At 40.5% G+C, this 26028-nt stretch overlaps 1 long non-coding RNA gene across 8 annotated transcripts in view; it reads right to left on the bottom strand.

Moving 5' to 3' along the window:
- The window catches only part of LOC147356934 (uncharacterized), a 514461-nt gene that overhangs the window by 254626 nt on the left and 233807 nt on the right, over positions 1 to 26028 (bottom strand). For 2 of the 8 annotated variants that reach the window (XR_015143655.1, XR_015143656.1), the window contains exon 2: positions 8057 to 8423. The exons of the other annotated variants lie outside the window; for them this stretch is intronic. This is a non-coding gene — a long non-coding RNA (uncharacterized LOC147356934). The remainder of the gene's footprint in view (positions 1 to 8056; positions 8424 to 26028) is intronic. 8 annotated transcript variants of the gene reach the window in all.

Here is a 26028-nt window from a genome sequence, read left to right as displayed (position 1 = left end):
CTTCTATTTAAATCACACTTGAATAGATTACTGAAAGATTTTCTTCACTGTACACTCTTACGTTTTTATTAGAGCATTTACTCTCACTTTAATAACAGGGGTACAACTTCAACATAAAAGGAAACAAAGGCATTGAATTTCCCTTAGCAAATAAATGAGCACATTAAAAAAAAAAAAAAAAGACAGCCACTTTTGTGGTCAACAGCAGTGAAATTTGTGTACCCCCTCTAAAAAAATATTTCTGAAAATTTAAAAGCACTAATTATCATGCTGCAAAAGATAAACCTTTACTTAAACAGGTGAAGCAGATTCCAGACAGTAGGATAATCCTAAAAGGAGGAAATAAATAGCAGCTAAACAAGGAAAGTAGGTTATTGCAGTAATTTTCTTTTTTCAGCCTGGCAGTGCTAATTAATCAAATATCTAGACATTAAAATCAACATTTATTTTGTTAGAACACCAGCCATGAAATATTTATTGTCCAGATTTGGTCTTTTAAACAATGGAAAACAATTTTTGTGCTTTATGCTGAAGATTTATAGTTTAAAGTAAACAGTAACAATAGCAAGTATTTGTGTATTTTGATCTCACGAATTCCCAGTATTCCGTAGTGAATTCACGAGTTGTACAAAAGACATTTCTGTTAGACATAAAAACTGACCGAGGGCATAATTGTTCATTTATGTTTAAAATAAATGAAGAATAAACTATTGATACTATGTATTATATAGACAACTAATAAGAACCTACTGGATAGTTCAGGGGATTCTAGTCAATGATCTGTGGTAACCTAAACGGGAAGGAAATCCAAAAAAGAGGAGATAATGTATAACCAGTCCATTCTAAAGGAGATCAGTCCTGGGTGTTCTTTGGAAGGAATGATGCTAAAGCTGAAACTCCAGTACTTTGGCCACCTCTTGTGAAGAGGTGACTCATTGGAAAAGACCCTGATGCTGGGAGGGATTGGGTGCCGGGGTCCAGCCCCTGTGGATCCAGGGAATTCGAAGCAGGGACGGCATCGGCGAGGATCAGGAAACAATTGCTTAATTAAACGTTAATTAAGGATATAAAGAGTGGTTAAATAAGGATAGCTCAGTGAGGAAATTCAGTGGAGAAAAGAGGCTGAATACTTCAGCCAGAAGGTGAGAGAAAGAACAACATGGGGAGACCAAGTTTCGGTGAACAAGGCCCGCACTTTATTTTCCAAAGTAGTTTTTATACCTTAAGTTATGCATAGAGGATAAAGGGGGAAGGGTAGAGTCATGCAGTAAGCCAGGCTTTCTTCCTGCAAAGTTATCATATGCAAAAGTTTAGGTGATTTGCATCATCTTCTGGCCTGGAGGCCTGTTAACATTTTAAGACCCTTTCTTCAGAAAACTTATTTTCCTCTAAAGGTGATTAGTCAGGAGCCACCCTCCAAAAGCATTAGATAAAGTTGCATTCCTACAGGGCAAAGGTGTGGTGGGCTATAATAAGAAAAAGAATTAACTCAAGGGTCCAAGGTTACAAACATTAAAGCTACTGCTTACACCAATTATATTAATACACTGCCAGGGACACAGCAGGTAAGGGATATGGAAACTTAGCAGGAAACATTGGCCCAACAAGTGAAAAACCCTTCACCAATACAATTTCTAATCAGTCTTTCAACTGCTCAAAGGAATCTGTATTCAGACAGTTTAGAACATCTCATGCCTCTCATGGTTGTGAACTAAAACACTCTTGTCACGCCCAGGAACTTTATTAACTGGAGCTGTAAGTTAGCTCTTTTTCAGAGAGAGAGATGGTGGTGGGGGACAGCCCCCACCTCCCCCGTAAAGTCAGAGATGTAGGTGAGAGCACAAAGCAGTAAAGTAGGCAGACTCTGGTTTTGGGGGTAGATGCTCAAGAATTTCCAGGGGGACTCCTGAGGCTCGATCCAGCCCTGCGTATGCCAAGCCTCCTTCCTCATGACCTTTGCCATGGGCGGAGTTCCTCACACTGGCTCCCGGCAATTGGGGGCAGGAGGAGAAGGGGACAACAGAGGATGAGATGGCTGGATGGCATCACTGACTCGATGCACGTGAGTCTGAGTGAACTCCAGGAGATGATGATGGACAGGGAGCCCTGGCATGCTGCGATTTATGGGGTTGCAAAGAGTCGGACACGACTGAGCGACTGAACTGAACTGAACTGAACTGAATGTATATATGTGGCTGATTCACTTGCTGTACAGCAGGAACTAACACAATAGTGTAAAGCAGCTATACTTCAATAAAAATTAATTTTAAAAGGAAAAATAATAAATAATAATATCAAGTATTTGTGTATTTGATTCCTACGGTACTACCAGTATTCCCCAGTGCACTCATGTGTTGCACACAAGCCACTTTTGTTTAACATAAAAAACTGACAGAGAGCATAACTGCCCACTTAAATTTAAAGTAAATGAAGATCAATTTGTTTTTTTTATATTAAAAAAATATACATTCTCACGTTTTCTTTCCCTGTTCCACTGGGCCATCTTGCACTGACGCAGAGGTCCAGCGAAGCTCTAAGCTTGTGAGATCATGTGTGTATGCTCAGTCGCTCAGTTGTGTCCGACTCTTTGCCACCCCATGGACTGTAGCCCGTCAGGCTCTTCTGTTCGTGGGGATCTCCAGGCAAGAATACTGCAGTGGGTGGCCATGCGCTCCTCTAGGGTATCTTTCCAATCCAGGGATCAAACCAGGGTCTCCTGCATCTCCTAGGAGTCATCATTTTGACATCTAAAATTGTGTAAAGGAATAATCTTTGATGGCAATTTTACTACCTATGCAATAGTACTGTAAAGATGTATAAGCATTTCACTACTATCAAAATACACAAATGTGTGCATAATGCTCTTTGTATGAAGGGTGGTACTGTTGCTCAATGTCACCCACAAATGGTGGCATGTTTTACAAGTCCTCTTTTCCCTGTCCAGTGAAGCACATAGGCTTGCCATGGTGCTTATGGTACCTAGAGGTGATATTCTAAAGTCAGTGCCTATGAAAACTATATCTGAACAAAATTTCCTTAAAAATAGCTTGTGAAGTGTTTAAATTAGAGAAGGGTATATCTTTCCGTCACCTTATTCTCTCAGCACTGGGTGAAATGATTACAGCAGTTAGCTTGCTTTTAGGAATGGTTTTGTGAAGGAGTATATTTCCTCGCACTTTGAGAGCATGCTGGGTGCCTGAAGATGGAGATGATCTCCCTACAAGATGCCTAGGACTACAGCTGCATCCCAGCTCCCAAGTCACGTTCACTCCGGAGTACGTTCTCATCATATGGCTCATGCTTTTGGAAGGGCGTGTTTCCCATTCTTGCTCTTTTCCTCTCTTCCCCTCCGAATAGGAGCCCTTGGATTCTGTCATTTAAATGTTACATGCTATTGACTGGCCTAGACCTCAACATGCACTTACAGCTTCTTCTTCTGGCAAATGGTAGAGTATTTTGGCTCAGAAAACAGCTGTCTGTACTGCATATAGGTGGAATCTAGAAAAATGGTATAAATTTGCAAAACAGAAATTGCGACACAGAGGTAAGGAACAAACACATGGATACCAAGGGGGAAAGTGCAGCTGGGGTGGGATGAACTGGGAGATTGAGTTTGACAATATTTACACTATTGATAACTATGTATAAAATAGGTAACTAATGAGAACCTACTATGTAGCACAGGGAACCCTCCTCAGTGCTCTGTGCTGACCTAAATGGGAAGGAAATGCAAAAAAGAGGGGATATATATATATACATATAGCTGATTCATTTTGCTATATAGCAAAAACACAAAAGTGTAAAGCAATTATATGCCAATAATTTTTTTTAAGAGTCGTCTGCCTTGCCTATAACATGTTTTGCAAATGCGTGCTAAGTTGCTTCGGGCATGGCTGACTCTTTGCGACCCTGTGGGTAGCCCCCAGGCTCCTCTGTTCATGGGATTCTCCAGGCAAGAATACTGGAGTGGGTTGCCATGCCCTCGTCCAGGAGATCTTCCCGACCCAGGGATAGAACCCACGTTTCTTAAGGCTCCTGTATTGGCAGGTAGGTTCTTTACCACTATCTGCAGTCTAAAAAAAATTCTACCTGCAAGCTTAGCTGCCATCATGTCCTGTATCCCAGGACCAGAATTGTACTGAATCTTTGGAGGCTTGCTCCAGCATGATTTCTCTCCAACTTCTTGCACCTCTCTGCCTTTATCTTGTCAAGCAGCAGCTGCTGACAAATCCCACTGTCCTCTTAGAGAATTCACTGTGGGCAGGAACTAAATAGCTTGCCCATGGTGGGCCAAACACACTCCATAGACCACATATCTAGGCATGCACAGGGAAGACTAATCTGCTTTGTCTCTCGGCTCCTTTTCAAAAGGGTTTTATCTTAAGCCTCTGCTGGTCACGGCAATCTACACTTAAAATAGTGCATTGCCAGCCATCACCCCCATCCTGAACACACAGGGGAAGAATGAATTTAAGTGGTATTGTGCCAGAAAAGATCAAAATGAGAGGTTTTTACATTGCCAGCATGAATAAAGCGGAAAGGGAACACAAAGTCATTTTATACTTCAATTTTGCTTTTCCATTTCTCTCAGTGTTGCTGTTCCCTAGATATCCCAATATTAGGACAGCTACTATTACAGTCAGCAGCAACTGGACTTGAGCCATTTTGATTGCCACTGTCAGACAAGTTAATGTCATTCATAACCTGGACTGCAAACAATTGGTGATTCCAGAGAATAGAATTTTCTCTAGCATGAGGGCTGCCAGATATTGCTCTTCATGGGTTCCTAGGCTGGCATCTGTTCCCCTACCTCATAAAGATGCTCATGGATGCTCTCCCTCCCTCTAGGCAGGAAAAGATATCTCACAACACTTTTTGCTTAAAGAAAAATGCCTGATGATGGGGATTGCATTCAAAATGCAATTTGAAATTGTGATAACTAAAAGAGATGTAAAAATTATTCATCTATGTCTCTGGTTACTCCCATCTTTCTCATCTCTAAAATAATGTTGATCTTAAGAAGAAAATATTCTGTAGAAAATAACAAGAATTCTTTTTCTTAAAAAAAAAGCTTAGACCTTTGAGGTTAGAAGAAGTACACATACAGTAATTATTTTTAATGTTTGAAATTTACTCTTAAATAGGCTAATCCCCTCTATTCACACAAAATAAACTCTGGGCTTTTTTTCAATTAAATTCTGATTTGGGTAAATTAAAATGTCATGTTATGTTTTTCAATAGTCTTTGCCACATGATTTAGCATACAGGTATGATTTAGGGAAATATGTATAGACAAATGTAACAGAGTAACTGGAAAATTTTAATGGGGTATCTAATGGAGCTGACTGTGGCTCAGGCCATGAATTCCTTATCGCCAAATTCAGACTTAAATTGAAGAAAGTAGGGAAAACCACTAGACCATTCAGGGATGACCTAAGTCAAATTCCTTATGATTATACAGTGGAAGTGAGAAATAGATTTAAGGGCCTAGATCTGAAGATAGAGTGCCTGATGAACTATGTACGGAGGTTCGTGACATTGTACAGGAGACAGGGATCAAGACCATTCCCATAGAAAAGAAATGCAAAAAAGCAAAATGGCTGTCTGGGGAGGCCTTACAAATAGCTGTGAAAAGAAGAGAAGCGAAAAGCAAAGGAGAAAAGGAAAGATATAAGCATCTGAATGCAGAGTTCCAAAGAATAGCAAGGAGAGATAAGAAAGCCTTCTTTAGCGATCAATGCAAAGAAATTAGAGGAAAACAACAGAATGGGAAAGACTAGGGATCTCTTCAAGAAAATTAGAGATACCAAGGGAACATTTCATGCAAAGATGAGCTCGATAAAGGACAGAAGTAGTATGGACCTAACAGAAGCAGAAGATATTAAGAAGAGATAGCAAGAATACACAGAAGAATTGTACAAAAAAGATCTTCACAACCCAGATAATCATGATGGTGTGATCACTGACCTAGAGCCAGACATCCTGGAATGTGAAGTCAAGTGGGCCTTAGAAAGCATCACTACGAACAAAGCTAGTGGAGGTGATGGAATTCCAGTTGAGCTCTTCCAAATCCTGAAAGATGATGCTGTGAAAGTGCTGCACTCCATATGCCAGCAAATTTGGAAAACTCAGCAGTGGCCACAGGACTGGAAAAGGTCAGTTTTCATTCCAATCCCGAAGAAAGGCAATGCCAAAGAATGCTCAAACTACCACACAATTGCACTCATCTCACATGCTAGTGAAGTAATGCTCAAAATTCTCCAAGCCAGGCTTCAGCAATACATGAACCTTGAACTTTCAAATGTTCAAGCTGGTTTTAGAAAAGGCAGAGGAACCAGAGATCAAACTGCCAACATCCTCTGGATCATGGAAAAAGCAACAGAGTTCCAGAAAAACATCTATTTCTGCTTTATTGACTATGCCAAAGCCTTTAACTGTGTGGATCATAATCAACTGTGGAAAATTCTGAAAGAGATGGGGATACGAGACCACCTGATCTGCCTCTTGAGAAATTTGTATGCAGGTCAGGAAGCAACAGTTAGAACTGGACATGGAACAACAGACTGGTTCCAAATAGGAAGAGGAGTACTTCAAGGCTGTATATTGTCACCCTGTTTATTTAACTTATATGCAGAGTACATTATGAGAAACACTGGACTGGAAGAAACACAAGCTGGAATCAAGATTGCCGGGAGAAATATCAATAACCTCAGATATGCAGATGACACCACCCTTATAGCAGAAAGTGAAAAGGAACTAAAAAGCCTCTTGATGAAAGTGAAAGTAGAGAGTGAAAAAGTTGGCTTAAAGCTCAACATTCAGAAAACAAAGATCATGGCATCCGGTCCCACCACTTCATGGGAAATAGATGGGGAAACAGTGGAAACAGTGTCAGACTTTATTTTTCTGGGCTCCAAAATCACTACAGATGGTGATTGCAGCCATGAAATTAAAAGACGCTTACTCCTTGGAAGGAAAGTTATGACCAACCTAGATAATATATTCAAAAGCAGAGACATTACTTTGCCAACAAAGGTCCGTCTAGTCAAGGCTATGGTTTTTCCTGTGGTCATGTATGGATGTGAGAGTTGGACTGTGAAGAAGGCTGAGTGCTGAAGAATTGATGCTTTTGAACTGTGGTGTTGGAGAAGACTCGTGAGAGTCCCTTGGACTGCAAGGAGATCCAACCAGTCCATTCTGAAGGAGATCAGCCCTGGGATTTCTTTGGAAGGACTGATGCTAAAGCTGAAACTCCAGTACTTTGGCCACCTCATGTGAAGAGTTGACTCATTGGAAAAGACTCTGATGCTGGGAGGGATTGGGGGCAGGAGGAGAAGGGGACGACAGAGGATGAGATGGCTGGATGGCATCACTGACTTGATGGACGTGAGTCTGGGTGAACTCCGGGAGTTGGTGATGGACAGGGAGGCCTGGAGTCCTGTGATTCATGGTGTCGCAAAGAGTTGGACACGACTGAGCGACTGATCTGATCTAATCTAATACAAAACTTTAGAATGTCAGAACACCACTAGAGAAGGAAATGGCAACCCACTCCAGTGTTCTTGCCTGGAGAATCCCAGGGTCGGGGGAACCTAGTGGGCTGCTGTCTATGGGGTCTCACAGAATCGGACATGACTGAAGCGACTTAGCAGCAGCAGCAGCAGCAGCAACAAAACATTTGGGTAAGTTTTGCTCTTCACAAAGAGGGTATTATAAAAGCAACAGATCTAATAAGGCTAGTTTTGTTGCAAAAAGAAAAAAAAGAGAGAGAGAGAGAAAAGAAAGAGACAGAAAGAAATGACTAGTTCAGATAATGGTGTTTGTAACAAGCAGCAAGGGAATTGAGACACCTCTGAAATTGCAATGCCCAAAGTCCTAATGCAGCCATTCTCAAGGAAGATAAGAGTGGGAGGAGGAGTGTGGATTTAGCATAGCGGTAATAATATTAGCAAAAAAGAAAGGTATAGATTTCATTCTAGTTCATACCATTAAGCTGATTAAATTACATTCTGATTGTTTCCTTTCTTTCCCACTAAAAATAACTTTCTTCTCTTACCTCCTGCTCTCCAGTGACTTCAACTTTTATGTGAAACATCATACATTTTTTAAGCTGAACATCCCACTCCAGTACTGTTGCCCGGAAAATCCCATGGATGGAGGAGCCTGGTAGGCTGCAGTCCATGGGGTCGCTGGGAGTCAGACACGACTGAGCAACTTCACTTTCGCTTTCCACTTTCATGCATTGGAGAAGGAAATGGCAACCCACTCCAGTGTTCTTGCCTGGAGAATCCCATGGACAGAGAAGCCTGGTGGGCTGTAGTCCATGGGGTTGCACAGAGTCGGACACGACCGAAGTGACTTAGCAGCAGCAGCAGCAGATCCCATTGAGTCTTCCCTGGTGGCTCAGCCCGTAAAGAGTCTGCCTGCAATGAGGGAGACCTGGGTTCAATCCCTGGGTCAGAAAGATCCCCTGGAGAAGCAAATGGCTACCTGCTCCAGTATTCATGCTTGAAGAATTCCATGGACAGAGGAGCCTGGTGGGCTACAGTCCATGGGGCCACAAACAGTCAGACACAATGAGTGACTAACGCTTCACTTTCAGTTCCCATGAACTAGCAGTTGTAGCTCGTAAAACTCAAATTCCTACATGCTTTTAGTCATCCTAGCAGAGAAAGTCTAATTACCTCATCAAATTAATTAGATCTTTGGTTTACTGTACAACATACACGTTAGTTTTTCTTGAAACAAGTGAACGAGTTTTTCTTGGAACAATTTCTATTTCCAGATAGAAATATCTGGGAATCTCCAATAATTTGGATTTTATGCAACATATTTCTAAATAATACATGAGACAAAGAAGAAATTTCAGGAGAAATAAAATATTTTGAACTAAACAAAAAGGTAAACACAACTTACTAAAATGTGTGGAGACAGTGAAAGCAGTGTTTAGAATGAAAGTTATAGCATTGAATGCTTATGTTAGAAAAGAAGGCTCTAAAATCAATAATCTATTCTTATATTAGAGAGAAAGAAGAGCATATTAAATGTGAAGTGAAAAGAAAAAAGTAAGTAACCAGAATGGGAGCAGAAACATGAAACTGAACACAGAAAATCAATATAGAAAATCAATGAGGCCAAAAGCTGTTTTAAAAAAAAAATCAATAAAATTAATAAGCCTTTAGACAGGGAAACTAAGGAGAAAAATAGAGGATATAAATTACTGAAGTAAACTATAGATATGAAAAAGGTATATCACTACAGATCCCACAAACATTGAAAGGATAATAAGAGAATCCTATGAACAACTCTTGGAGAAGGAAATGGCAACCCACTCTAGTATTCTTGCCTAGAGAATCCCATGGACAGAGGAGCCTGGTGGGCTACAGTCCATGGTGTCACAAGAGTTGGACATGACTTTGTGACTAAACCACCAAACCACAAACAACTCTATGCCCACAACTAATAATCCATATGAAATGGACCAATTTCTTAAAATATAAATCAAAACTTGTGTGTCAAAACTCACACAAGAAGAGACAATCTTAAGATGTCTTTGTCAAAGAAATTGAATCAGCAATTAATACACTTCCAAAACAGAAAGCCCCAGGCCCAGATGGACTTGCCGGTGAATTCTACAAAATGCTTATGGAAGAAATTATGCCACTTTCCCACAATCTCTCTCAGAGGATAAAAATAGAGGGAGCAACCCCTAACTTATTCTGTCAGGTTCAGTTCAGTTAAGTCGCTCAGTCGTGTCCGACTCTGCAATCCCATGAATCGCAGCACGCCAGGCCTCCCTGTCCATCACCAACTCCCAGAGTGCACTCAGACTCACGTCCATCGAGTCAGTGATGCCATCCAGCCATCTCATCCTCTGTCATCCCCTTCTCCTCCTGCCCCCAATCCCTCCCAGCATCAGAGTCTTTTCCAATGAGTCAACTCTTTGCATGAGGTGGCCAAAGTACTGGAGTTTCAGCTTTAGCATCAGTCCTTCCAATGAACACCCAGGACTGATCTCCTTTAGGATGGACTGGTTGGATCTCCTTGCAGTCCAAGGGACTCTCAAGAGTCTTCTCCAATACCACAGTTCAAAGGCATCAATTATTCAGTGCTCAGCCTTCTTCACAGTCCAACTCTAACTTCCATTCCTGACCACTGGAAAAACCACAGCCTTGACTAGATGGACCTTTGTTGGCAAATTAATGTCTCTGCTTTTCAATATGCTATCTAGGTTGGTCATAACTTTCCTTCCAAGGAGTAAGCGTCTTTTCATTTTATGGCTGCAGTCACCATCTGCAGTGATTTTGGAGCCCAAAAAAATAAAGTCTGACACTGTTTCCACTGTTTTCCCATCTATTTCCCATGAAGTGATGGGACCAGATGCCATGATCTTCATTTTCTGGTTAGCATTATTCTAATACTAAACCCAAAGACATTACAAGAAACAACAGATGAATATCACTCATGAACACAGAAGAAATCAATAAGGTATCAGCAAATTAAGTCCCAAAATATACAAAAACAATTATACACCACAACCAAGTGGGTTTTATCCCACATATGTATGCAAAGTTGGTTTCAACATTTAAAAATTAAAATCAATCATATAATAACTTGAAGGAAAATTACATGATTGTATCAGTAAAGGAAGAAAAGCATTTGACAAAACCCAACTGCTGATTATGATAAAAATTCCTAATAAACTAAGAATAGAGGGGAACTTCCTCAACTTCATAAAAGGTATCTGCAAAACAAACAAACAAAAAAAAAACCACCCATAGCTTACTTCATACTGAGTAGTGAAAAGCTCTAAACTTTCCCAAAAAGATAAGGAACAAGGCAGGATATCCCATCTAACTATTACTTTCATCATCATACAGGAAGTGTTAGAAAATGCAAGACAAGATAGAAAATAAAGATATTTTGGAAGAAAAATATAAAACTGTCTTTGTTTACAGATAATATGACTAACTAGGTAGAAAACCTGAAAAAAAAATCAACAAAAATAAATCAGCTATGAAACCATGAAAAGATATGGAGGAACCTGAAATCATATTACTAAGTGAAAGAAGCAAATCTGAAAAGGCAACATGAGGTGTAATTCCAACAATGACATTCTGGAAAAAAGAAAACTATGGAGACAATAAAATTAGTGACTGCCAGGGCTTAGGAGGGAGGGTGTGTGAATAGGTGGAGTACAGAGAATTTTCATAAGAGAAACTCAAGGTTTTGCTTGCTTCTAATAATATATAAGTGTATTATATATCAATATATATATCAATATATAATTTAACAAGTATACTTCTGGTTTGATAGGAAATTTGTGATTTTTCTTTTAGTTTACCTTACTTAATATCTCATTGTGAATTTTTCCTAGATATGGAAAGCATACATATATAGGTATCCATTCTCTCCCAAACCACCTTCCCATCCAGGCAGCCACATAACATTGAGCAGAGTTCCCTGTGCTATACAGCAGGTCCTTGTTGGTTATCCATTTTAAATATAGCAGTGTGTACATGTCAACCTCAAACTCGCTAACTATCCTTTCCTCCCATCCCTCCCACCTGATGACCGAAAGTTTGTTCTCTAAATCTGTGGGTCAGTATCAGTTCAGTCCAGTGGCTCAGTCATGTCCAGCTCTTTGCAACCCCATGAATCGCAGTACATCAGGCCTCCCTGTCCATCACCAACTCACGGAGTTCACTCAAACTCATGTCCATCGAGTCAGTGGTGCCATCCAGCCATCTCATCCTCTGTCATCCCCTTCTTCTCCTGCCCTCAATCCCTACCAGCATCAGGGTCTTTTCCAATAAGTCAACTCTTCGCATGAGGTGGCCAAAGTATTGGAGTTTCAGCTTTAGCATCAGTCCTTCCAATGAACACCCAGGACTGATCTCCTTTAGGATGGACTGGTTGGATCTCCTTGCAGTCCAAGGGACTCTCAAGAATCTTCTCCAACACCACAGTTCAAAAGCATCAATTCTTCAGTGCTCAGCTTTCTTCACAGTCCAACTCTAACAACCATACATGACTACAGGAAAAACCATAGCCTTGACTAGACGAAACTTTGTTGGCAAAGTAATGTCTCTGCTTTTGAATATGCTATCTAGGTTGGTCATAACTTTCCTTCTAAGGAGTAAGCGTCTTTTAATTTCATGGCTGCAGTCACCGTCTGCAGTGATTTTGGACCCCCAAAAAATAAAGTCTGACACTGTTTACACTGTTTCCCTGTCTATTTCCCATGAAGTGATGGGACCAGATGCCAAGATCTTCATTTTCTGAATGTGGAGCTTTAAGCCAACTTTTTCACTCTCCTCTTTCACTTTCATCAAGAGGCTTTTGAGTTCCTCTTCACTTTCTGCCATAAGGGTGGTGTCATCTGCATATCTGAGGTTATTGATATTTCTCCCAGCAATCTTGATTCCAGCTTGTGCTTCTTCCAGTCCAGCGTTTCTCATGATGTACTCTGCATATAAGTTAAATAAACAGGGTGACAATACAGAGCCTTGACGTACTCCTTTTCCTATTTGGAACCAGTCTGTTGTTCCATGTCCAGTTCTAACTGTTGCTTCCTGACCTGCATACAGATTTCTCAAGAGGCAGGTCAGGTGGTCTGGTATTCCCATCTCTTTCAGAATTTTCCACAGTTTATTGTGATCCACACAAAGGCTTTGGCATTGTCAATAAAGCAGAAATAGATGTTTTTCTGGAACTCTCTTGCTTTTTCCATGATCCAGTGGATGTTGGCAATTTGATCTTTGGTTCCTCTGCCTTTTCTAAAACCAGCTTGAACATCTGGAAGTTCACAGTTCACGTATTGCTGAAGCCTGGCTTGGAGAATTTTGAGCATTACTTTAATAGCGTGTGAGATGAGTACAATTGTGTGGTAGTTTGAGCATTCTTTGGCATTGCCTTTCTTTGGGATTGGAATGAAAACTGACCTTTTCCAGTCTTGTGGCCACTGCTGAGTTTTCCAAATTTGCTGGCATATGGAGTGCAGCACTTTCACAGCATCATCTTTCAGGATTTGGAATAGCTCAACTGGAATTCCATCACCTCCACTAGCTTTGTTCATAGTGATGCTTTCTAAGGCCCACTTGACTTCACATTCCAGGATGTCTGGCTCTAGGTGAATGATCACACCATCGTGATTGTCTTGGTCATGAAGATCTTTTTTGTACCATTCTTCTGTGTATTCTTGCCACCTCTTCTTAATATCTTCTGCTTCTGTTAGGTCCATACCATTTCTGTCCTTTATTGAGCCCATATTTGCATGAAATGTTCCCTTGGTATCTCTAATTTTCTTGAAGAGATCTCTAGTCTTTCCCATTCTGTTGTTCTCCTCTATTTCTTTGCATTGATCGCTGAAGAAGGCTTTCTTATCTCTCCTTGCTATTCTTTGGAACTCTGCATTCAGATGCCTATATCTTTCCTTTTCTCCTTTGCTTTTCACTTCTCTTCTTTTCACAGCTATTTGTAAGGCCTCCCCAGACAGCTATTTTGCTTTTTTGCATTTCTTTCCCATGGGGATGGTCTCGATCCCTGTTGCATGTACAATGTCATGAACCTCCGTCCATAATTCATCAGGCACTCTATCAGATCTAGTCCCTCAGAAATAACACCCAAAAAAGATGTCCTTTTCATTATAGGGGACTGGAATGCAAAAGTAGGAAGTCAAGAAACATCTGGGGTAACAGGCAAATTTGACCTTGGAATACAGAATGAAGCAGCACAAAAGCTAACAGAGTTTTGCCAAGAGAACGCACTGGTCATAGAAAACACCCTCTTCCAACAACACAAGAGAAGACTGTACACATGGACATCACCAGATGGTTAACACTGAAATCAGATTGATTATATTCTTTGCAGCCAAAGATGGAGAAGCTCTATACAGTCAGTAAAAACAAGACCGGGAGCTGACTGTGGCTCAGATCATGAACTCCTTATTGCCAAATTCAGACTTAAATTGAAGAAAGTAGGGAAAACCACTAAGCCATTCAGGTATGACCTAAATCAAATCGGGTCAGTATCAGAGAATTTTTAACGGAGTGAAACTATATTGTATGATGTCATCACGGAGGATATATGACATCATTCATGTACAAATCTGTAGAAAGCTCACCATCAATAGTGAATGCTCATGTAAACTGTGACCTTTGGATGATAATGATGTGTCAGTGATGGTTCATCATCTATAACCAGTGGACCACTCTGGTAGGGGATGTGATAATAGGGGAGTCTGTGCATGTGTAGGGAAGCAGAATATAGGAAATATCTGCATCCTCTGCTCTATTTTTCCTGAACCTAAAACTGCTACAGAAAAGAAAACCTAAAAAAAATGAAAGAATGAATAAAAGAAATGAACAAACATACCCTCAAAATGAAAGAAAGAAATAAACAGGACCCTAAGCTACAAAAGATGTCCCTGTTGACAGGAATTAAAAAGATCTGCTTTAGTTTGCTCAAGCTGCCTTAACAAAAATACCATCAACTGGGAGGCAACAGCAATAGAAATTTATTTTCTCACAGTTCTAGATCTTGGAAAGTATAAGATGAAGGTTCCAGCAATCTCTTCCTGGCTTACAGATGTCTGCCTATTGAGAAAGAGGGAGTGTGTGTGTGCGTGTGTGTGTGTGAGTAATAGAGAGAGCAGGCAAAGGGTCAGGGGGGAGTCTGACGTTTCTTCCTCTTTCATAAGGACAGGTGTTCTATGAGATCAGGGCTCCACATTCATGATCTCATTCAATTTCATTTCTCCTTAATCATCTCCTTAAAAGTTTTATCTCTAATAAGGGGGGTTAGGGCTGGACACAGTTCAATCATAGCAGAGCCCATGGCACACAGATGAATAATAACTGGTGGTGACCTGAAGTTAATGAGAATCTTCATCTCAGGGAAGATTAAATGAAAACTTGGACAAGTATATTCCTTTGTTTTGACAGAGACCAGTATTGTTTTCAGTTATTATAAATTGACTTAAAAAGCTGAAACTTCAAAATTGCCTTTTTTTTAAGGCAATTCACCACTTTTTATTATCGGTTGATAATAAACTTCCTTATTATCAATGTAGGAAAAAATGTAGATGTGAAATATAAATAAATGATAAAATTGCTTATGGTGCATTTGGCTACAATGTAGGCAGCTATGCTCCAGTTTTGCCTGTTGGTACTGTTGATACTGAAAAGAATTCCTTCACTTATATTTTGAAATCTATATACTAGTTATTTTAGCATCAATATTTTATAAATCATTACATTTTTCTTTTTACAAACATCATCACTTTAAAGAACAAAATTGCTAAAATTGATGAATATTATTGGCTTTCATGAGTTTTCAAATACAAAGTTAATTCATTATTTTCCTCACATTGAACTTAAGGTTGCATGTCAAAGAATAAAATGAAATATGGAAAATCAAATACCTCTAACATCTGAGCAATAAAGCATAAGACAGGGACCTCCCTGGTGGTCCAGTGGCTAAGACTCCACGCTCCCAGTATAGAAGGCTTGGGTTCAATCCCTGGTCAGGGAACTAGATTCCACATGCAACAACCAAGAGATTCCACATGCCGCAACTAAGACCCAGTGCATCTAAATAAATAAATATTTTAAAACTAAATAGAGCCTCAGATATGAGTTGAGTGAAAGGGCCAGAGGGTACCTTATTTAGTGAATATTTCCACAAAGAGGAACAGTCTCAATCAACAGTGTAAAAGAAAGCCAAATATTTTTCTTATCTATTTTATTGATTGTTCCCCTAGATCAGAGACCTTTGAGTCAGACAAGGAAACAAGATTGTTACAGTGAAAATTAAATTTAAGAGACAGAGATGTTTGACTTGCTTGAAGTAATAGTAGTTCATTTTGCACGTGAATATGTAGAGCATTAGCAGTGAAACAGGTAATATTATCAGGTGACTTCCTTCACTGAAAAGACTTCCATGGTCATTTTTCTGAGACTGCTGATCAGAGACCCTTAAGTCAGCCATGTAAAGACACAAACAACTGGAACTCTCAGAAACAGCTGATACCTACCCTCTGAACCTCAGCTGCTGCTGCTGCTGCTAAGTCTCTTCAGTCATGTCCGACTCTGTGCAACCCCAGAGATGGCAGCCCACCAGGCCTCCCCGTCCCTGGGATTCTCCAGGCAAGAACACTGGAGTGGGTTGCCATTTCCTTCTCCAATGCATGAAAGTGAAAAGTGAAAGTGAAATCGCTCAGTCATGTCCGACTCCTAGCGACCCCATGGACTGCAGCCCACCAGGCTCCTCCATCCATGGTACTTTCCAGGCAAGAGTACTGGAGTGGGGTGCCATTGCCTTTTCCGCTGAACCTCAGAAGAACCCTTAAAATGTTCCTAGTCCCCTATGTAGGCCCCCTTGGCACCTGGCAACTTGAATGCTCTGTCAAGTATTACTGAGGGCATTTCAGTTTGTGAGGCGGGAGCTATATTGTTTGCAACTTAAAGGTCTACAGAGCTGAAATTCTCAAAGACTTGCCAGAGGAGCTGAAGATATAAATGATAATCTTCTATTCCATGCAAGAACAAAAATGAAAGATAAAAAAATTATTTCATTTGTAACATACACATTCTGTACATGATTGTATTAGTCAGTGCTTGTAAAAGACTAAAGAATCCAACATTTCCATTTTAGCCAAGAAAAAACCTTATTGCTAAGGGGAAAATCTTTTTTTTTTCTCTTTATTACTTTAAAAAAAAACCCTCTACTTCACATTAAGTTATACATCATTTTCTTAGAGTCATGACACGCATATTCTTCTTATATAATATATGGGCAATAGAGTGGAGTAGAAACAAAGTGTCCATTTATGTTTTGAAAATGATTGATGAAAATGATAATTCAAAGGAAAAAATGGGTAACCAACGTTTCCGCTCATGTTTTCATATTCCTGAATGGAAGGATTCAGTATGTGAACATTTATCATTTGAACACATCGCTCTTCTACTTAAGTGCAATTTTCTCTTCCACGGGGCTAATGGGAATTAGTAGACCAACAGCTAGAATAAACTGGCTAAATGCGCCCAGAAAAATATTCTAAATTGGAGAGGCAGTGTGGAATTTGCTGATGCAGCCATAATTAAAGTTAGATCAGAAGAAGGTATATTTTAACAACCTGCACTACAAGAGATAATGCATCTCTTTACAGAAGAGGGAGGTTGCGTGTGCCCTTAGTTTATTACTCAAACCCACAGTTCGTATTTTCAGAAATGTCCCATGAGGGAATCTCCACCACAATCCAGATATTTGACCTACGCATTCATATTCTCAATCATCAATGAGGTACCTTCGACAGTTAATCATCACTATGAATGTGCCAAAATCCCTTCCCTTTTTAATGTAAATGTGCAATTTTATACTTTTTAACTTATTTAACTATATTTCATGCTGAGAGACTGACTATGCAAATGCACAGATGATATAAGACAACAGAACTCTGATCCAAAACTTCCTGCCACCCTCAGTCCAAAAAGACCAACCACAGGTCTGCAGCAGTTTGTTCATAAAGGTCAGGACTTGGTCAGTGGTTGCCAGCTTCTGCTTGTCTCAGAACCAGCCACAGAAAGCTAGATATGCTCCCCAAATCCAACACAGAACATGTGCCCCCCCTTTCAGTTAGCCTGCCTCCAGCTTCCTCTTGTCCACAACCTCCAATGAGAGGCGCCCTGAAGCCTTCACTTTTATTCACCACAACGCTTTCCCACTCCAATACCTGTCTTTGATTCAGTGACAAATGCTCATGATAGTGGCTGATGTCGAGTGAATAACCTCACTTTGCTCTCATTTTGGCAGTCTTGATTTTTACAAAACCATAAAGTGTCACTAGTCAGGAGATATTATTTATGCTACAAAATATCTAAGACGTCTGTACCCTTTGAAATACTATTTAAAATGGGTGAAAAGGCAAGATCTTAAGGACTCAGATTTTAAGGACCTTACCTAAGTATATATTATATATTCCTCTTAATAAGTCAACTTATATTTGCTACCAATTAATTGTCAGGCATTGAGATGTGTATTGAATATTCCAACAAAGATTAATAAACTGATCCCTGTTTTAGAAGCCGCCTGCCAACGCAGGAGACAAAAGAGACATGGGTTCAATTCCTGGGTCAGGAAGTTCCCCTGGAGAAGGACATAGCAACTCACTCTAGTATTATTGCCTGGGAAATCTCATGGAAAGAGGAGCCTTGTGGGCTATAGTTCATAGGGCCCCAAAAAAGCTGTATACAATTGAAGTGACTTAGCACGCAGGCAATAGTTATAAGTGGGATAATATGAATAAGTTGACTAATAACCTAATATAGTCTTACATTTGGGCATGTACTATATGTTAAGAACAAAATATAAGGGGGAAATCTGACCCTCTACCTAGTAGGGAATATATGGGCTGGGAATGATTAAGCTACACAATAATCATCTGAGGTGTCATCAGTATACTTTGGAAATGTCTATAAGATCCCAACTACTAAAGAAGTTATTTAGGCACTATTTTGTAATGAAGATATAAGCATATTTTTAGAGAGCCTATATTAATCAGGGTTCTCCAGACAAATAGAACCAATAGAATATGTGTTTGTGTGTATGTGCAGAGACAGACAGAAACAGACAAACACAGAGAGAGATTTATTATAAGCAATTGGCTCATGCAATTATGGAGGCTGAGAAGTCCCCAGACCTGCAGTTGGCAAGCTGATGACCCACGAGAGAGCTGCTGGTGTAAATCCAGCATGAAGGCCAGTAAACTTGAGATCCAGGAAGACCCAATATCTCAGTTGAAGTTCAAAACAGGAAAAAAGATCAATGTTGCAGCTCAAAGACAGTCATGCTGGAAGAATTACTTCTTATTTAGGGAAGGTCAGCATTTCGATATACTCAGACTTTCAGATGATTAGATGAGGCCCATTCACATCAAGAGGGCCAATCTGAGTTGCTCAGTCTATGGATCTAAATGTTAAACTCATCCAATCACCCAGAATACTGTTTGACCATGTATGTGGGCATCCCATGGCCCAGTTATGCATATGTATGTGAAAGTCGCTCAGTTGTATCCAACTCTTTGCAACCCCATGGACTATACAGTCCATGGAATTCTCTAGGCCAAAATACTGGAGTGGGTAGCCTTTCCCTTCTCCAGGGGATCTTCACAACCCTGGAATCAAACCCAGGTCTCCTGCATTGCAGGCAGATTCTTTCCCAGCTGAGCCACAAGGGAAGCCCAAGAATACTGGAGTGGGTAGCCTTTCCCTTCTCCAGTGGATCTTCCCAACCCAGGAATCGAACCGGGGTCTCCTGCATTGCAGGTGGATTCTTTACCAACTGAGCTATCAGGGAAGCCTCTTTGCCCAGTTAGGCTGACAGAAGACAACAGTCAGCAGTCTACCCCTTGTCAACCTGGCACCCACGTGCATCTTCCCAAACCGCACTTCACCTCCAGATGAAGACAGTAACAAAATCGTAATTCCATTTTGTATGACACAACTACGCTATGCACAGACAAATACTGGCCCTTTCTCTAGAAGAGGAGGTAAATTCTTTGAGTCATATTTACTATTCTCCTTAATATTCTGTAACATAAAAACTATAATGTAGACAATACTTAATACTGTGACATAAAATTAATAATCTTATGTTACATAAATAGTGATAAAGGAGAGAAGAAAACAAAAACATTTGTGTTGTATATACATTATACTACATGTAATATTATATATATTATAATATATATACATATTGTATATATATACTATATGTGTGTATAATATATATGTATATAATATATATATAATATTACATGTAGTATATATATATATATGGACTTATATATATATATATATATATATATATGTATATGGACTTCCCTGGTGGCTCAGATGGTAAAGCGTCTGTCTACAATGCGGGAGACCTGGGTTCGAGCCCTGGGTTGGGAAGATCCCCTGGAGAAGGAAATGGCAATCCACTCCAGTACTATTGCCTGGAAAATCTCATGGACAGAGGAGCCTGGTAGGCTACAGTCTATGGGGTCACAAAGAGTCAGACACGACTGAGCAACTGAGCGACTTCACTTTCACTTTTCATATATATATATATATATATATATATATACATACACACACACATATACACACACACACACACAAACATATTCATAATGAAGTACGGAGGAAATATAACTATTACAGTCCTCATTTCTGTAATTGCTCACACAGTCATAATGGGTACATATAACTATGTTTTGTGACTACCCAATCTGTATTTCCCATCATCTTCCTTCCAAACCCCTAACCACTCATCCAAACCATTGGCCATGAATGAGTGTGTGGTCATACATCTGGCTACTTATCCTTCCAAGTGAAGTGAACAACCAGGTGCAGTGCTCAACTCTCTGCCCACTGGGAGGGTTTCCCTTTACTGTTCATTCAGAAATGTCTCAGAGATTCATTGGGGTGTTGCAGCTGTCTACTTGCCAGTTATGCAGAAGTTTCTATAAACCAGGCTTTAGTCTCCTCTTCCTCTGTCAGCTGATCACAGGGAACTTCTCATAAAGCCACAGGTGCAGGTTGGGAAAGAGAAGGCAGTATAAAAGGAGAGGGGTCCATGGGCATTTGAACCACTTCATGCAACTTACCTGTTACATGTACCTTCAGAGCCTGCTTGAGACCAACCGCATACAGCCCACTTCCATTTGATTATGAAATGTTGACATGTATGCCCAACTTTATGGCCTGGTGGACCAGATGATACCCTACTCATGTTGGGTATCTGTTCGTGTCACATGGTAACTTGGGGGCCCAAGGTTAAGGACTTATCCGTTATTAATGCCCAATCACAGGCCAGAAACTGTTTCCCAAAAGGAGAGTCATTGCCCACAGAGGGTAGTAAGGTTTTGCTCCAAAATCATAAAGGTCTGCACTATGATTCACTTATAGAAGGCTGCCATATCTCCAAACAGCATCCCTAGCTGCCTCTGACACTTCAAGTATCATAGGATCCTCTGGATAAAATTTCAAAGCCATTTGCACAGCAAGCTGGACCCATTGCTGAGTCCTCTCGTGCTGGGCCTCACTTAAAACTAGCAGCTTGCTGGGTCACTCAGTGAATAGGCCAGAGTAACACACCTAAATGAGGAATATGTTGCTTAGAGTGTCACTAGGCATTGAGCCTTTTCCAACCAAAAAGAAGAGCTAGTTGCAACTAATTATTCCTCATCTTTGAAGGGATATCTAAACATGTCCCTACTACTGGACCCCCAGAAAGTTTTCATTCCAATCTCAAAGAAAGGCAATGCCAAAGAATGCTCAAATTACCGCACAATTGCACTCATCTCACACACTAGCAAAGTAATGCTCAAAATTCTCCAAGCCAGACTTCAACAGTATGTGAACTGTGAAATTCCAGATGTTCAAGCTAAATTTAGAAAAGACAGAGGAACCAGAGATCAAATTGCCAACATCCACTGGATCATAGAAAAAGCAAGAGAGTTCCAGAAAAACATCTACGTCTGCTTTACTGACTACACCAAAGCCTTTGACTGTGGATCCAAAGCCTTTGGATCACAAAAAATGTGGAAAATTCTTCAAGAGATGGGAATACCAGACCACCTTACCTGCCTCCTGAGAAATCTGTATGCAAGTCGAGATGCAACAATTAGAACCAGAAATGGAAAAATGGACTGGTTCAAAACTGGGAAAGGAGTATGTCCAGGCTGTACATTGTCACCCTGCTGATTTAACTTATATGCAGAGTACATTATACAAAATGCCAGGCTGGATGAAGCATAAGCTGGAATCAAGACTGCCAGAAGATATATCAATAACCTCAGATATGCAGATGACACCACCCCTATGGCAGAAAGCGAAAAGGAAATGAAGAGCCTCTTGATGAAAGTAACGAGGAGAGCGAAAAAGGTGGCTTAAAACTCAACATTCAAAAAACTAAGATCATGGCATCCGGTCCCATCACTTCATGGCAAATAGATGGGAAACAATGAAAACAGTGACAGACTTTATTTTCTTGGGCTCCAAAATCATTGCAGATAGTGACTGCAGCCATGAAATTAAAAGATGCTTGCTCCTTGGGAAAAAAGTCATGACCAACCTAGACAGCATATTAAAAAGGAGAGACATTAGTTTGCCAACAAAGGTCCATTCAGTCAAAGCTATGTTTTTTCCAGTAGTCATGTATAGATGTGAGAGTTGGACCTTAAAGAAATCTGAGTGCAGAAGAATTGATGCTTTTGAAGTGTGGTGCTGGAGAAGACTCTTGAGAGTCCCTTGGACTGCAGGGAGATCCAATCTGTCAATCCTAAAGGAAATCGGTCCTGAATATTCATTGGAAAGACTGATGCTGAAGCTGAAACTCCAATACTTTGGCCACCTGATGGGAAGAACTGACTCATCTGAAAAAACCCTGATGCTAGAAAAGATTGAAGGCGGGAGGAGAAGGGGACGACAGAAGATGAGAATGGACATAAGTTTGAGCAAGCTCTGGGAGTTGGTGATGGACAGGGAGGCCTGGCATGCTACAGTCCATGGGGTTGCAAAGCGTCAGACATGACTGAATGACTGAACTGAAGAAAGGTAGAAAACTCCCGCACTTTCACATTTATTTCCCATCCTCTTATATACAAATGTCTTACTCATAAGTCTAGAGTAGTTGCTACCTCCTGCTTACTAAGTTCAGTACACATAAAATCATCAGTGTAACTGACCAGTGTAATATCTTATGGAAACAAGATCCCCATGAACTAAATTATGATATAGGACTAGAGAGTTGACATATCCTTAAGGTAAGACAAGGCAAATGTTTTTTGGATTTTGCCAGCTGAAAGTAACCAGTCTGGGGGCCTTTATTAACAGAGAAAGAAACGAAAGCTTTTGCCAGATGATACCTGCATACCAGGTACAAGGGGATGTCTTAATTTGTTCAAACAATGAAACCATATTTGGCACAGCACCTGCAACTGAATTCACAACCTGGTTAAGCCTACAATAATCCACTGTCATTCTTCAAGATTCATCTTTTTGTTGTTGTTGTTTCATTGCTAAGTCATGTCTGACTCTTTGAGACCCCATGGACTGAAGCACACCAGGCTTCTGTCTTTCACTATCTCCCGGATTTTGCTCAAACTCACTGAGTCGATGATGCCATCCAACCATCTCATCCTCTGTCATCCCCTTCTCCTCCTACCCTCATTCTTTCATAGCATTAAGGTCTTTTCCAATGAGTTGGCTCTTCACATCAGGTGGACAAATACTGGAGCTTCAGCATCAGTGAATATCCTTTCAGTGAATATCCAGGGTTGATTTCCTTTAGGATTGACTAATTTGATCTCCTTTAGGATTCCTTTAGGACTGACTCGTTTGATATCCAAGGGACTTTTAAGTGTCTTTTCCAGCACAGTTTGAAAGCATCATTTCTTCAGTGCTTAGCCCTCTTTAAGGTCCAAATCTCATATTCATACATGACTACTGGAAAAAACCACAGCTTTGACTCTACAGATCTTTGTTGGTAAAGTGGTGCCTCTGCTTTTTAATATGCTATGTAGGTTTGTCATAGCTTTTCTTCCAAGGAGCAAGGGTCTTTTTATTTCTTGGCTGCAGTCACTGTCCACAGTGATTTTGGACTCCAAGAAAGTAAAACCTGTCACTGTTTCTATTTTTTGCCTACCTATTTGCCATGAAGTGATTGAACCAGATGCCATGATCTTAGTTTTTTGAATGCTGAGTCACAAGCCAAATGGACGACTTAAATAGGAATGAGTTAGATGCCACCACCTCTGCATTTTCCAAATCCATAATGGTGGCCCGAACTGCAGTCCCTCCAAGAATCCAGTATTACTTTTGGTTACTGTTCTCTTAGGTAGAGGCAGTTGTAGTGGTGAAAACTTTTGGCTTTTCCCACCATAATAGCCCTCAGTCCACTGGTCAGGGCACCCATATAGGGATTCTGCCAGTTGCCAAGGATGTCTATTCCACCTAGGCATTCCAGAACTGATGAAATGGTTACAGACTGAGTTCAGGGATTTTCTGCGCCCACTGTGAGAGGGACCCTATCTAAAACTCTGTTGATCACCTGACCTTCATAGTCCCTTCTGTGGCTGAAGGGCCACAGTGATATTTTGGATCTTTTGGAATTAGTATCCAATATTTCCCCAGAGATTCAATTATTAATATTTCCTTTACCACAATGTACTCTGGTAAAGGCCATGGATCCTTCAGGCTGAGATAAAGATGAACAGTGTACATTTGTGGCAATGTACAGGGGTCCATCTTTAAGGACCTTCTCCTTCCCCTTCTTCATTCAAGGGGTTTGGGGTCTGAAAATTCACTCAAGTCTGAGACTGATTGAGGGGCCATGACTCTTTTTTTTTTTTTTTTAACTTCCATTAGACTTTTGTTCACTTGGTCTAAAATATTTCTGTTTCTACCAATCAAGTGAGGAGGTAATAGGCTTCCTATCTGTTTCACTTCATGGATCACCATGAGGAAGTCACCAGGCCATGTCTGCATGAGTCAGCCTATTCTGACCGCTGCTTCGTTACTGTAGGTCATGACCATAGCCACACCCACCTTGCCTGTGGTGGCTTTTGGCTACCAACTGGCCCCTGTTATCCAAGATCCAATTATTCCAGTGTCACTGAGGGTTCCCAATTCAGAGACTACAGTTCCCACTGTGAGATCTGGTTACAGAGAAGAATAATCATGGAGCTCTTCCAAGGTGCTGGGCTCCCATCACAAATTTATTTTTCATCATCATGGTGAAAGTTCTGTCTTCTGGATGCTCTAAGTATGAGTAAAGATGTCTTAAATGACAAACACCCTCTAACATTGCTGTTTTCCTAAGTATTTACATCCCTTCCTCTTCACTAAACCAAGGTTGGTTGGGCACTTTCAGCTTGTCCACTATGGTTCACCTTGCAATACCTGCTTTAGTCAATCAACCAAAGAAACTGTCACAGTCCTCAGTAATGCTCTGATCTGCCCCACGAAACACAGAATCCTTGCTCAGTGAGTCTGTATCAGTAAATTCAACCTGACTCAGCTCTATTCTCCTCCCTCCTTTACCCCACACTTTTGATATCTACCCCTGCATAGGTCCCTAGACTTCTGTCTGTATAAATTAGAAAACTCAAGTAGTTCTCTTACAGTGTAGCACATCTATGATTCACACTCTATAAACCTCACCTGTACAGACCTACTGAGACTGGAGTCTAGTTACAGGCGTAGAAGCAAAGTGGGGTGATGGGTGTGGGTCCCATTTCTTGCATGGCAACTGCCTCAGGAGAGACCAATACAGTTTACTTAGGCAATGCAGGCTTTGTTTTAAAATAAAGACTTTATATGGAATTTAGAAAGATGGTAACAATAACCCTGTATACGAGACAGCAAAAGAGATACAGATGTATAGAACAGTCTTTTGGACTCTGTGGGAGAGGGCGAGGGTGGGATGATTTGGGAGAATGGCATTGAAACATGTATAATATCATATATGAAATGAGTCGCCAGTCCAGGTTCGATGCATGATACTGGATGCTTGGGGCTGGTGCACTGGGACGACCCAGAGGAATGGTATGGGGAGGGAGGAAGGAGGAGGGTTCAGGATGGGGAACACGTGTATACCTGTGGTGGATTCATGTTGATATATGGCAAAACCAATACAATATTGTAAAGTTAAAAAATAAAATAAAAAAAATAACTTTTGCCTACTAAAAAAAAAAAAAAGAATTTATTTTATAAAATAAAGTCCCTTCAGATAGGTGAAGAAATCACTTACAGTGGGAACAGAGAGGATTCTTCCACTGGCAAAGAAGATTCATCAGAATTCAGGGGCTCGATCTCTCAGTTTCATCAGGGTCTTCCTACATGTTCCCATTCCAACTTTCAGGATCCCATTCTGTCCCATTCATGCCCTCAGTCTGCAGCAGACACCCTGGGAGGCCGGAGTTCAAACTGCATGTAGCCACTGATAGAATGAATGTTTTTATTTTTATTTTTTTTAGCAATC

This window comes from Bos grunniens, chromosome 16 (genome assembly GCF_055505025.1).
Source record: "Bos grunniens cultivar Pamir isolate PY7600 chromosome 16, Bosgru_T2T1.0, whole genome shotgun sequence".
NCBI lineage: Eukaryota > Metazoa > Chordata > Mammalia > Artiodactyla > Bovidae > Bos > Bos grunniens.
Note: the sequence above shows the minus strand (reverse complement) of the source record. Positions and strands in the feature narration are given on the sequence as shown.